Consider the following 12803-nt stretch of genomic DNA (forward strand, 5'->3'; position numbering starts at 1 on the left):
TATAACTGCATAGGGGGCCAAAATTCTAGGGCCTAACTCTGCGCCCTTTGGTTTTGCCACACCCCATGTTCTGTGACCCGCCATGTGGCCTTGGGGCTGGCCCCTTCCATATTTCCGCGACCATGGTTGTATATGGGGTCATGTGACCCCGGGGCTGGCCCCCTTCCAACCTTCTACCTTTGGTCTTAATGTTGGATCCGTCAATGTCTGGTCTTGCGGGTTGTGGCCGTGGACCGTGCTAAGCTCTAGCCCCTTGGCCCCTCTGTCTACGGTCTCGTGGGCGCTGGTGTGGCCAGGGGCTAGCACTTAGCCCAACCCCTTCCCCCAACTATGCGCTTTGTAAAGTTTAAATGGGGGTTTTGACCATATAGGTTAAGAACCAATGTGTGGCGCGCTGCTGCAAACATGTTGTTGTTCGGTAGAGGTCACAAGTTTGAAACACATGGAGGCCCAATCTGGCCACAAACCAATTTTTTTTCCAAATAAAAGGAGGCCAAGTGGCAGCCATCGATTGGCCCATGTGGCTTTCCCTCATTGGTCGAGCACTAAGAAATGAAATCACACCAAACAACCAATAAGAATGACACAAGTGTCATCCAGCCATAGGTCCTCATAAACACATTCACTTTCCCAGTGAAATGTCGAGTTAGCGTATGGACTACTCATTCGCTGGTCCTGCAACTCAAATTCTAAAATTTTTAGTTGTTTGCCAATTCGATCAGAACACAATATCAGGAGCATACAATATTGGTTTTGAATTAAATGAGTTGTGTTGGATTCATATCACCGAGATATATCCATTCGTTCAGGTTTCGAGATCTGCCGCATAGTTTGAATTTTATGCACTAAATTGATCCACTGGATCAAAGATGATCATTGGATGTCTTGGATACAAATCGATGTTAGTCTTACATGCAGGTTGGGGGCAGATTTTGACCTTTCCATGGCTTGAATTACTTGGAATTAGAAGTTTGATAATTACTAGATCTCGTTTAAATTCCATAAATTCCATGAGGTGGGGCATGTTAATAGAAATTACATGTATCTAGGCCCCCACATGCTATACTATACCTAGGGGGGACAATATGGGGTACATAGGGAGGTACCCATGGGGATAATGTAATGTAATAATGTATGAGTGATCAATAAATGAACCATAATTAATAAATAAAGTGGTTAACCCGCATAATGTAAGGGATCACAAGTAGTTAGGAAATAATGTGATAAGCCCATAGTATTTGATGTATGGTATTGAGAGACCCATGGTAATTACCCATGGTATTGTATGTATGAAGTCTATATAGAGGTTAGAGAATCTTCATTGAGAGAGGTCAAGTATTATTGTATTGACAAACATATGGCTTGTGAAATGATCTCCTTCCTTAAAGAGTAGTTGTATGGTGTTACCCTACCTCAAGGGTTTTATCAATAAGTCGAATCGAAGTCTAGATGAGAGAGATATCGCTGATTTAAAATTAGTGGTTTTGTAAAAAAAATTCTGACAAAAATTCATGGGCGAATGTTCTTCAGTAATCGTTTGTAGATTTTGTGTAGAATTTCAGAAAACAAATTGCATATCTGAGCTTGTCTTTAAAAATAACCCAATTTCAAAACAAAAAAAAAATCGGTCAAATTGGAATCTGGAGGAGAAAGATATTGTTGATTTAAAATCAACTATTGTTTTCAGAAATTTTTGTGACGGTTGGACAATTGTAGCATGGATTTGAGTTTCCCAAGTGTCCGGATCGTGATTTCAATCACATGGGAAGATATAGAATGGTCGTTTCATTTCAAAAAACAAGTTATAGTAAGATTCTGAGTTATATTGACCAAGTTATTCCCATTTTAAATTTTCGCTAAAGTGAGTGATTTTCTTTAAAACTCTTATTTTATTTTAAGGGTTCTAGCAAGATGGATTTTGCAAGATATTTTATAGAAAAAGATAATGGTGCCACTATTGACGAATTTATACAATATCACAAGTCTCGATCCAAACAATTTTGGACGACCTACCTATTGTTTAATATAAAATATGAGGCTTCTAAATGGTAGTACTCATTTGACTATTTAGGGAGGTGACTTCCTAATGTAAAAATAGAAGAAGTCATTTTATAAAAATGGTCTCATGCTAGAAAACAAGATAATGAGAAACATAAGGGGTTATTTTCTGCAAGTATCTCCTTACTATGTATTTAGAAAGAGAAGATCAATTTGTTGATCAATCCAAGTTGCAAACATAATTTTATCAATATTAATTTGGTTAAAAAATTGCAAATTCCACCAAAACATATCAAAAACGCATAGGTCGATAATGAGGAAGCTCAAATTTATAAAAAAATTGAATATTTCTATGGATATGTATGTGTTTCATTCTTACTTTATCCTACAGATATGGATGACGTGGATGTTGTTTTAGGAGACCCTTGGATGGAATCTGTTGGTACTATTAATATTAACACATAGAAGAAACTCCTAAAGCTTTAGTATAAAAAGAAGAAAACTACATTACACAATATTTCTATTGGAAAACACGTAGAGCCCAAGGAGGCCCAAGCAAAAAATGCTACAGGTACTGACACATCATATGAGGAGTCTGTGGTGGAAGTAATAATGGAAGAAAAACAACAACCGTAAGCATCAAAGTAGGTACCAGATACTACTCAGACTCCATCAGGTGGAAAATTAAATAAAGATACACCATCAGTTAAAACTTCAACATATCACCACCCACACCACTCAGCGAGACAACAACCAACAAGGTGGCAAAAAATTAGCAACAAGTGTTGAAAATGCAACAATATGATGGAGCTTAGTGGAAAGGAGTCGCCTTCACTAAGTGGGCCCGCATGCTATTTTTGGTGCAAAGTCTATTTTTAGACATATGGATCATGGTCTATGAATTGCAGTATGTTATTTGTGGATGATTGGTCATGTTGGTAAAAATAGATGGAATTCTATTTTTGGTTTACAGCGGAGTGATCGGAGTCTATTTTTAGACTAGCAGGTTAAAAATAGAAATAATCAAATATTATTATCCCTTAGTAATATTTGGACTCTAAACATTATCTTATTCTCTTGGAGCACTTCAGTTTGAGCTACGGATGTGGCACATGCAGCTGACAAAAGGAATCACGTGGTTTCTTATGTGTTAGTTGAGCTATTGCATGGAGGACTTCAGTTAGAACTCATGCATGTGAGTTATGTGGAGTTGAATGTGGAATTGATGGAGTTGTGTTCAGTTTGACTTAGTTAAACTAGTTGTATTTAGTCTAACTAAAGAATACACTAGTGATGAGTTGTGTGAATTGATTGTTAATTAATTCACTAATTATTAACTCATAAAGAAACTAAAGAATACATCAGTTAACTCAGTGCATGGACAGTTCAACAGAGACAGGTGTTAGAGGTAAGTGAAAGGGTGAGTTGTGACTATCAGTTGTGCATGAGATTTGCACATGCATGGATTGAGTAATGCCAATGAGGATTGCGCAGTGTGGGCCAATACCAAGGCAATTGTAGCTTGTGCTCACGTGATTTTCACTTTGGATTGTGCAGTGGAGGCAGGAAAAGTAGCGGAGGAGATTTGACCCTCTGACTTGTGCGGATCTGAGCTAGTTTTGTGTGTAACAGGTGGAGATAGTACTGAGTACTTGTGAGGAGTATTGTACTATGTATTGTTACATGTTCTCAATCATTATAATATACAGATAGTGTGGGGTTTTCAGCTGTATGCTTTCCCCGGGTTACATACTGTGTTAATGTGTGCATGCAATTGATGTTTCATTGTTTTTAATGTTGCTAAATTGATGATCAACGTAGAGGAGGTTATGTATTGTGCATGTATTCCGCAATAGTGTATAATTGGGATAATCTCTGTGAATAAGTGTTTATTATTCAAAATTTCTACATGGTATCGGAGCTGTTGATCATCAGATCTACTATTCAGAAAGTGTTTATAATTTATTTTTTCAGGTAGAATCTGTAATCGGGCCAAGTAGCCTCTGGATTCATCCTTCCTTTGGAAGGTGAGATATCCGGTAAAAGCCCATACAGTCAATCTCTGTACGAGAAATACTTTGTTCTCACGAATCTTAGATCAGAAGCGGTTGAGTTGTTGAGCTGGTGGAATTCGAATTTGCAGCAGTGTTTTCTTGGTGTCAACGTGGCAATGTCTTTCAACGGATTGCGATTGGAGTATGCTCTTGAGGGCAGCTCGAACTATATTGCATGGAAGGACAGGATGGAGGCGGTGTTAGATGATAATGGGCTGAAGGAGTTCATAGAAGTTGAGGTTCCAAAGCCTACTAACGCTGCCGAAGCCGAGGTTTGGCAAAAGAAGACAACAAAGTGTCGAAGGATTCTGTTGGAGGGCGTGAAGGATCACATTGTGTCCAGCCTGCATGGAAAGGCTTCTCCATACTTGATGTGGAAAGCGTTGACAGATCTATTCCAAAGCAAGAGCGATCAGAGGAAGCTGGCGCTCAAGGATAAACTCAGAAACATTAAGTGTGAGAATGGAGACAGTATCCCCAGGTATCTCACGAAGTTCACCCAATGCAGGGATGAGCTGGGAAGTGTGGGGGTGACTGTTGATGATGAGGACTTGGTGAGCTTGGCTCTCCTTGGTGTTCCGAAGAGTTGGCATTCCTATCAGGACTCTGTCAATGGTCGGGAGAAATTGCCAGGATGGGAGAGACTTTGGTAAGATCTTGTGCAAGAGGAGATCAGACGGAGCACCAGAGACAGTTCTTCATGCATGCATGATGAGGAGAACTGTGCCTTAGCGAGCAAAGCAAAGAAGGGGAAGGAGAAGGGTTCTCTTTCCGAATCCAGTTCTTCCAATGATGGGAATAAGGTTGACAAGTCGAAGGTGAGATGCTTTCGTTGTCATGAGTTGGGCCATTATGCTACTAATTGCCCAAAGAAGAAGTCCAAGAAGGGATCCGGGGAAGGATCTGAAGGTGAGGCACTTGCTTCACAATTTGAGTTGGATTTCACACTCTTCGCATGCATGGTTTCATCCATGGTGGGAAGTGGTTGGTTTCTTGACAATGGAGCTTCTTTCCACATGACCGGTGACAAGAGTTTGTTCAGTACTTTGGAGGAGAAAGATCTTCAGATACTCATAGCGATGGTAATGATGAGAAGTATAGTGTCTCAGGTGTAGGCACGGTTATTTTTCAGAGGGAGCATGGAGCTCGCCTTACCTTGACCGATGTCAAGTATGTACCAGGACTGAAGAGAAACATGGTGTCGATCGCGATGCTGGAAGACGGAGGCTATGATGTAGTGTTCAGTAAGGGAAATGTTTTCCTTAGACACATCATCACTAGACAGGATCGAGAAGCAGATTGGTTCACGGGTCAAGAACCTGTATGCTCTTGAGGTTCAAAATGCATGCAAAGTCTTGAGCAGCGAGGCAACTGATGGAGACTTGGTGGTTGAGAGGGAGCATATATTACCTCTCAATATGTAGAGCCAGAAGAAGTCTCAGATGATTGTGGAGGAGCCACGATTGGTGCAGCAGCTTCAGGAGGTTGTGGAGCAGCACAACAGAGGAAGCTGAGAGGAGATCGAGAAGAGACATCTACTCATGTAGAGACCTCCAGTAGGGGGAAACTTCGAGCCAGGTGGGCTGAGGGATCGCATGCAGCCATACCTCCAAGTAGGAGGTGGGGTGATGTGGATTGATCGTCCCAAGGAGGAGGGGCAGGATCCTTGAGGTACCCAACCTCTTGGATGAGACCTTGCTACGGGAGCCCCGATGTGGAGTAGCAAGAACTAAATAATTGGGTAGAGACAGATGCGGATGGAGCGGCAGAGAGAGCGACAGTGTAGGGAATCCCAGGACAGTGCATAGTTAGCAGGTTGCAGCAATGCGAGAGGCACAAGTGTTTTGCACAGTTTTAGGTGGCACAGAGAGGTGTGCAATGGTGCGAGATGCATGGAGATGTTGCAGTAGCGCAGATGTCAGAGAGGGAGCACTTTTCAGCAACATGTAGAGCTTCAACATCAGAGTATGTTCCTAGCGCAACAGAGTGGTCAGTTGGGAGTGTTTTTGTTCCAAGTGTTGTTGGAGCAAGTGGACCAGGCAAATGTGTTTCATGCAGAACATTACAGAGTTGCAAGATAGTGGTTGCTAATAATCCATATCTTGTTGAGAGGGAGTGTTGAAAATGCGACAAGCTGATAGAGCTTAGTGGAAAGGAGCCGTCTTCACTAAGTGGGTCCGCAGGCTATTTTTGGCGCAAAGTCTATTTTTAGACATATGGATCATGGTCTATGAGTTGCAGTATGTTATTTGTGGATGATTGGTCATATTGATAAAAATAGATGGAATTCTATTTTTGGTTCACAGCGGAGTGATTAGAGTCTATTTTTAGACTGCCAGTCTAAAAATAGAAACAGTGAAATATTATTAGCCCTTAGTAATATTTGGACTCTAAAAATTATCTTATTCTCTTGGAGCACTTCAGTTCGAGCTACGGATGTGGCACATGCAGCTGACAAAAGGAATCACGTGGTTTCTTATGTGTTAGTTGAGTTATTGCATGGAGGACTTCAGTTAGAACTCATGCATGTGAGTTCTGTGGAGTTGGATGTGGAGTTGATGGAGTTGTGTTCAGTTTGACTTAGTTGAACTAGTTGTATTTAGTCTAACTAAATAATACACTAGTGATGCATTGTGTGAATTGATTGTTAATTAATTCACTAATTATTAACTCATAAAAAAACTAAAGAATACATCAGTTAACTCAGTGCATGGACAGTTCAACAGAGACAGGTGTTAGAGGTAAGTGAAAGGGTGAGTTGTGACTATCAGTTGTGCATGAGATTTACACTGTTATGAAACCAGCTCAAGAAAAGATAGAAAAGAAAGATCAACGCCTTAGAATTCAGCCTCTTCGAGGGGGCAACCTCCTTTACATTACATAAATGAACAATTCTTGAATGATACAAATGACAAAACCTCCTTTCTATATATAGGAGTCTGAGTCACAATATAATCCAGCCGACTTAACAATAATAATATAAAGCTACAAAAATAACAATAGAGGGATTCTATGGGGCACATAAATAACAATATGGGGGTAATAGGGGCACAACAATATAAATAAGGGGTATAACTACAATAGTAATGGGGTAATCACTAGTATTATAGGGACCCAACATGCCCCTCTCCTTCAAAAAAATGTTGTCCTCAACGCTTGAGCATTTCTGGATACTTCTGCATAAAATTCTCATCCTCCCATGTGGAATCTTCAGCGGATAAGTTCTTCCACTTGATAAGATACTCTGAAATTGATCGATTTCGTAGCTGTCGAGTTCTTGTTTCTGTGACTGCTTCCGGTTCCAATATAATTTTTCCTTCCTCGTCAAGTTCTGGCAATATTGTTTGAACTGGGAGCTTGTCGCCTATAACCTTCTTTAAACATGAAACATGGAAAACTGGGTGCAATCGAGAAGCTGCAGGAAGCTCCAATTTGTATGCCATAGTACCAATCTTTTCCAACACCTTGTACGGACCATAATACTTTGGTGATAATTTATTATCCTTCTTAGCTTGCTTTAGGGACATTTGCTTATATGGTTGTAGTCGTAGGAATACCCAATCACCTACATCAAAACTTCTTTCACTGCGATGTTGATCTGCCTGTTGTTTCATTCTATTTTGTGCCAACACGAGGTTATCCTTTAAGAGTTGGAGGACTTGTTGTTGATGTTCGATGTGATGTTCCACTGCCTGAACCTTAGAATTTTCTCGTAAATATGATGTGATTGATGGTGGTTGGTACCCATAAAGTGCCATAAATGGGGTCATTTTTGTTGCTTTATGGAAGGAAGTGTTATACCACCATTCAGCCAGAGGCAACCATTTGACCCATTGTGTCTGTTTATCAGATACAAAGCAACGAAGATATCCTTCCAAACATTTGTTTACTATCTCAGTTTGCCCATCAGATTGAGGATGATAAGATGAGCTATGAGCTAACTGAGTACCAAGACAAGAAAATAATTCTGTCCAAAAATTTCCAGTGAAAATGGGATCTCTGTCACTTACAATAATCTTTGGATTTCCATGTAGCTTTTGAACTGTTTCCATAAATGCAGTAGAAACTGTACTGGCTTTAAATGGATGTGATAATGCACAAAAGTGTGCATACTTGGTAAGTCTGTCAACTACCACCATGATGACACTCTTTCCCTCAGACTTGGGTAAACCTGTGATAAAATCCATTGAAACCTCCTCCCAACGTTGGCTTGGAATGGATAAAGGTTGTAATAAACCCCGTGTCTTAATTGTTTCAACTTTATTTTGTTGGCAAACCAAACATTCCGCCACAAACTTTTGAATATCTGATTTAAGGCCATCCCAAAAAAATTCCTTCTTAACCCTGTGGTAAGTTTTTAAAAATCCTGAGTGCCCTCCTAAGGGAGAAGTGTGCAATTCCATAAGAATCTTTTGTTTTAGCTGGGAATTCTTACAGAGGTATAAGCGATCTTTGTACCATAACGAATCATTTTGCCAGCTAAATGTATCAGAAGTACTAGAATCTTGTTGTAGCTTTCGAATAAGTGCCCACACTTCTTCGTCATTCTTCCATTCCTCCTTTGCTTCGTTTATCCAATCTGGTTGGATAATAGAAATGGCGCACAAAAATGCTTCCATATCCTCATCCTTTCTTGAGAGTGCATCTGCCACCACATTTTGCTTCCCTTTTTTGTAGATGATTTCAAAGTCATAACCCAACATCTTTGTGACCCACTTTTGTTGCTCTTCAGAGGATAATTTTGTTCTAAAAAGTATTTAAGGCTATCATGATCCGTTTTTACCTTGAAGTGTCTTCCCATTAGTTAGGGTCGCCATTTCTTAAGTGCATGGAGTATTGCCAACATTTCTTTCTCATAAATAGCTTTGCTTAAAAACTTTCCCTTGATTGGACGACTTTCAAAAGCAATGGGTCTTTCATCTTGCATTAGAACAGCACCAATTCCATTTCCTGAAGCATCACATTCCACAATAAAGGTTTTTGTGAAGTCCGGTGTAGCTAAGACCGGTGCTTGGCACATTGCCTCTTTAAGATGTTTAAAGGCCTTTGTTGCTTCCGGAGTCCATGAAAATGAATCTTTCTTCAATAATGTTGTTAGAGGTGTTGCTATTCTCCCATAATTCTTAACGAACTTGCGATAATACCCTGTCAACCCAAGAAATCCTCGCAGATGCTTTATGGATGTGGGGATTTTCCATTCCTTAATGGCTTTAATTTTGCTAGGGTCTACCTTAACTCCTTCATGAGATACAATATGACCCAAATATTCCACCTCCTGGACTCCAAAGAAACATTTGGATTTTTTGCATATAATTGTTTCTCCTCCAATAGTTGTAGCACCTTGTCAACATGTTCAACATGATCCTTCCAAGACTTGCTGTAGATTAGTATATCATCAAAAAATACCAACACAAATTTTCTAAGGAATGGTTTGAAAATTGAATTCATCAAACCTTGAAATGTTGAAGGTGCATTGGTAAGGCCAAAAGGCATGACCAAAAATTCATAATGACCCTCATGAGTTCTAAATGCCGTTTTCGGAATGTCTTCAATCTTCATTCTGATTTGATGATATCCCGAACGAAGATCCAACTTGGTGAAGTAAATTGATCCATGCAATTCATCCAGTAATTCATCAATGACAGGAATGGGGAACTTATCTTTAATAGTGAGCTTGTTGAGCTCCCTATAATCTGGACACATGCACCATGATCCATCCTTCTTGTGCACCAATACTACTGGAGCTGAGAAAGAACTTTGACTCGGTTGAATTATACCAGCCTCTAGCATTTCTGCAACCATACGTTCAATTTCACTTTTTTGGACATATGGATATCTGTACGGCCTGATGTTTGGAGGAACACTTCCTGGAATCAGATGAATAGCATGATCATGATCACGCATAGGTGGGAGACCTTTGGGAGTCTCAAATACCTTGGAATGATTGTCTAGGACTTTTTGGAGATCTGGAGAAATAGATGATTCCAATGTGGAAACATCTAGCGAACATAATTGTGCAATTACACCTCTTTGCTCCTTTTTTAGAAGCTTTGTCATGCCATTAGAGCTGATTATCTTTCCTGGTTTCCCTGCAATACCCCTTAATTCAAATTCCTTTCCTTCCACAGAAAATTTCATGAAAAGTTCTTGAAAATTAAAAGCTATTGTACCCAAGGATTGTAGCCATTGGACTCCTTGTACAACATCAACACCTCCCATTGGAATGGAAAGCATTGGGCTAGTCAATACATATTCTCCCATGGATAGCTTGATATTATGGCACTTTCCAGAACAATTTATTGTTCCTCCATTTGCAATCATCACTTGACACTCTGGTGCTGGATATAGAAAGCAATTCAATTCTTTTGCTACCCTACAATGAATAAAATTGTGGGTGCTTCCTGAATCAATCAACACTATTACCTTTTTTTTCTTGATTTGTCCTTCTATCTTGATGGTTTGAGGAGTGGTTATTCCCGCCAATGCATTACAAGATATGGTCGGATTTATTTGTTCTTCATCTAGGCTTTGTTCCTGGAATATATCCTCTTCTTTTGACCTTTCTTGCTCCTTTTCTTCTTCCTCTTCACAATCTATGTAGAATAATTTCTTCTCAGCACACTTATGACCTTTTGTGTATTTGCTATCACCATTGTAACAAAGCCCTTTTGCTCTTTTTTCTTCCAATTGTTGTGGTGTCAACCTTGTAGGTTGTGGAAGAATATGGGCAACAACACTTCCGTCTTTATAGTTGTGAATGGTATGCTTCCTAGTTGCCATAATTTTGCTTTCCATTTTTCTTGCTAACCTGAATGCCTTCTCTAATGAATCAGGTTCCCAAAGGCGCACATCATGTTGGATATTATCCTTTAAAGACCCTATGAACACATCAATCCTATGCTCCTCTGGAATATCTTTTACCCTTATGTTCAATTTTTGGAACTCCTCAATGTGCTCCATTATTGAACCCTTTTGTTTGAGACTTATCAATTGACTAAAAAAAGTGTTGCTTTTTGTATCCTCATAATGTGCTATCAATTCTTCCGTAAAAATTGCCCAAGTGATAAATTGTTTACGAGAACAAAGCCATTGATACCATACAAACTGATTTGGTTCCAAATATAAAGTTGCCATACGTACCTTTTGTGTGTTTTGCACATTATTGAGATCGAAGAATTGCTCCATCTGTAATATCCATGTGGCGGGATCCTTGCCATCAAACTTCCTCATATCGATTTTTGGAACATGGTGAGTCTTTGATCCAACATTAGAGTCTATGGAATCATGATTAACATTTCTTTTGTTCTCATCATGACTTTCCTTTAGTACTCTTTCATCTTTAGTGACCATTTCTTGTAGCAACTTATTCATATTTATCTTCAATTCTTCCATCTTATCATCCATGCCATCAATTTTAGCGTCCATGCCATTCACCTTAGCTTCCATGCCATCCATCTTATCTTCTACGCCTTTCTTTAAACAGTCCATCTTAGCTTCTACACCTTTCTTTAAACCATCCATCTTAGCTTCTACATCTTTCTTTAAACCATCCATCTTAGATTCTGTTCCTTTTTGTGCAAGGGACAGTTGTTGCACTTGGTCTTGTAATTTTGATATATCATGTTGCATTTCTTCCTCTTCTTCATGAGTCATGCTAGAGCTTTCAGGTTTCTTACTAGGTGTTTGCATTTTCTTTCCCCGGGGCATCAGTTACTGATAATAATGCTCTACTATGCCCTTTGAATTCCTTCAAAATAAATTTTCAAACCAAGCTTAAGCAAAAATTTAAAAAAATCTACACACCGTTTTTCACTTTGTAGGAGCTTGATATTGCCTCTGATGTATCTCTGTACTTTCCAATCATCTAGTTCTGAAATTGTGACCTATAGTAGCTCTCTGTGTCCTCTTTCCAATGCCACCAGTCTGATCCAAATTGGATTCTCCAAGAAAGAGTTATGCACAATCTCCCAAGATGACCTAATTATAGACCTTTCCAGAAGAGTGAACTTGTATGAAGTGCCACATGTACAATTTTCGACCTTTGGTTGTGAAAAAGATATACAAAAAACTACAGACCGTCCTCTTTCTGTACCTTCTTATGAAATTTCAATCCGATCCCCAGAGAGAAAGTTATGACGATTTTCCCTAGGTCACCTGTTTTGAATGTAATTCAGGAGTCTGCAAAAAGACCAACTTCCTCAGAGCATATCTCCGCACATATCGCGCGAAAAGATCTGAAATTTGGACCCGAGGTTCAGCGCGATTCTTTCTCAAATGGGTTTTTTTTGCGACTTCTGAAACGTCACAGAAAAAAAGTTATAACGAAAATGCCACGATGACCTGTTTGGAGCAGCGAAACCCTAGAATCCAAATCTCTGATACCAAATGTTATGAAACCAGCGCAAGAAAAGATAGAAAAGAAAGATCATCGCCTTAGAATTCAGCCTCTTTGAGGGGGAAACCTCCTTTACATTACATAAATGAACAATTCTTGAATGATATAAATGACAAAACCTCATTTCTATATATAGGAGTCTGAGTCACAATATAATCCAGCCGACCTAACAATAATAATATAAAGCTACAAAAATAACAATAAAGGGATTCTATGGGGCACAGAAATAACAATATGGGGGTAATAGGGGCACAACAATATAAATAAGGGGTATAACTACAATAGTAATGGGGTAATCACTAGTATTATAGGGACCCAACATACACATACATGGATTGAGTAATGCCAATAAGGAT

This window comes from Pinus tabuliformis, chromosome 8 (assembly GCF_031772625.1).
Source record: "Pinus tabuliformis cultivar Carrire ecotype Pingquan chromosome 8, CPIR1, whole genome shotgun sequence".
Lineage (NCBI taxonomy): Eukaryota > Viridiplantae > Streptophyta > Pinopsida > Pinales > Pinaceae > Pinus > Pinus tabuliformis.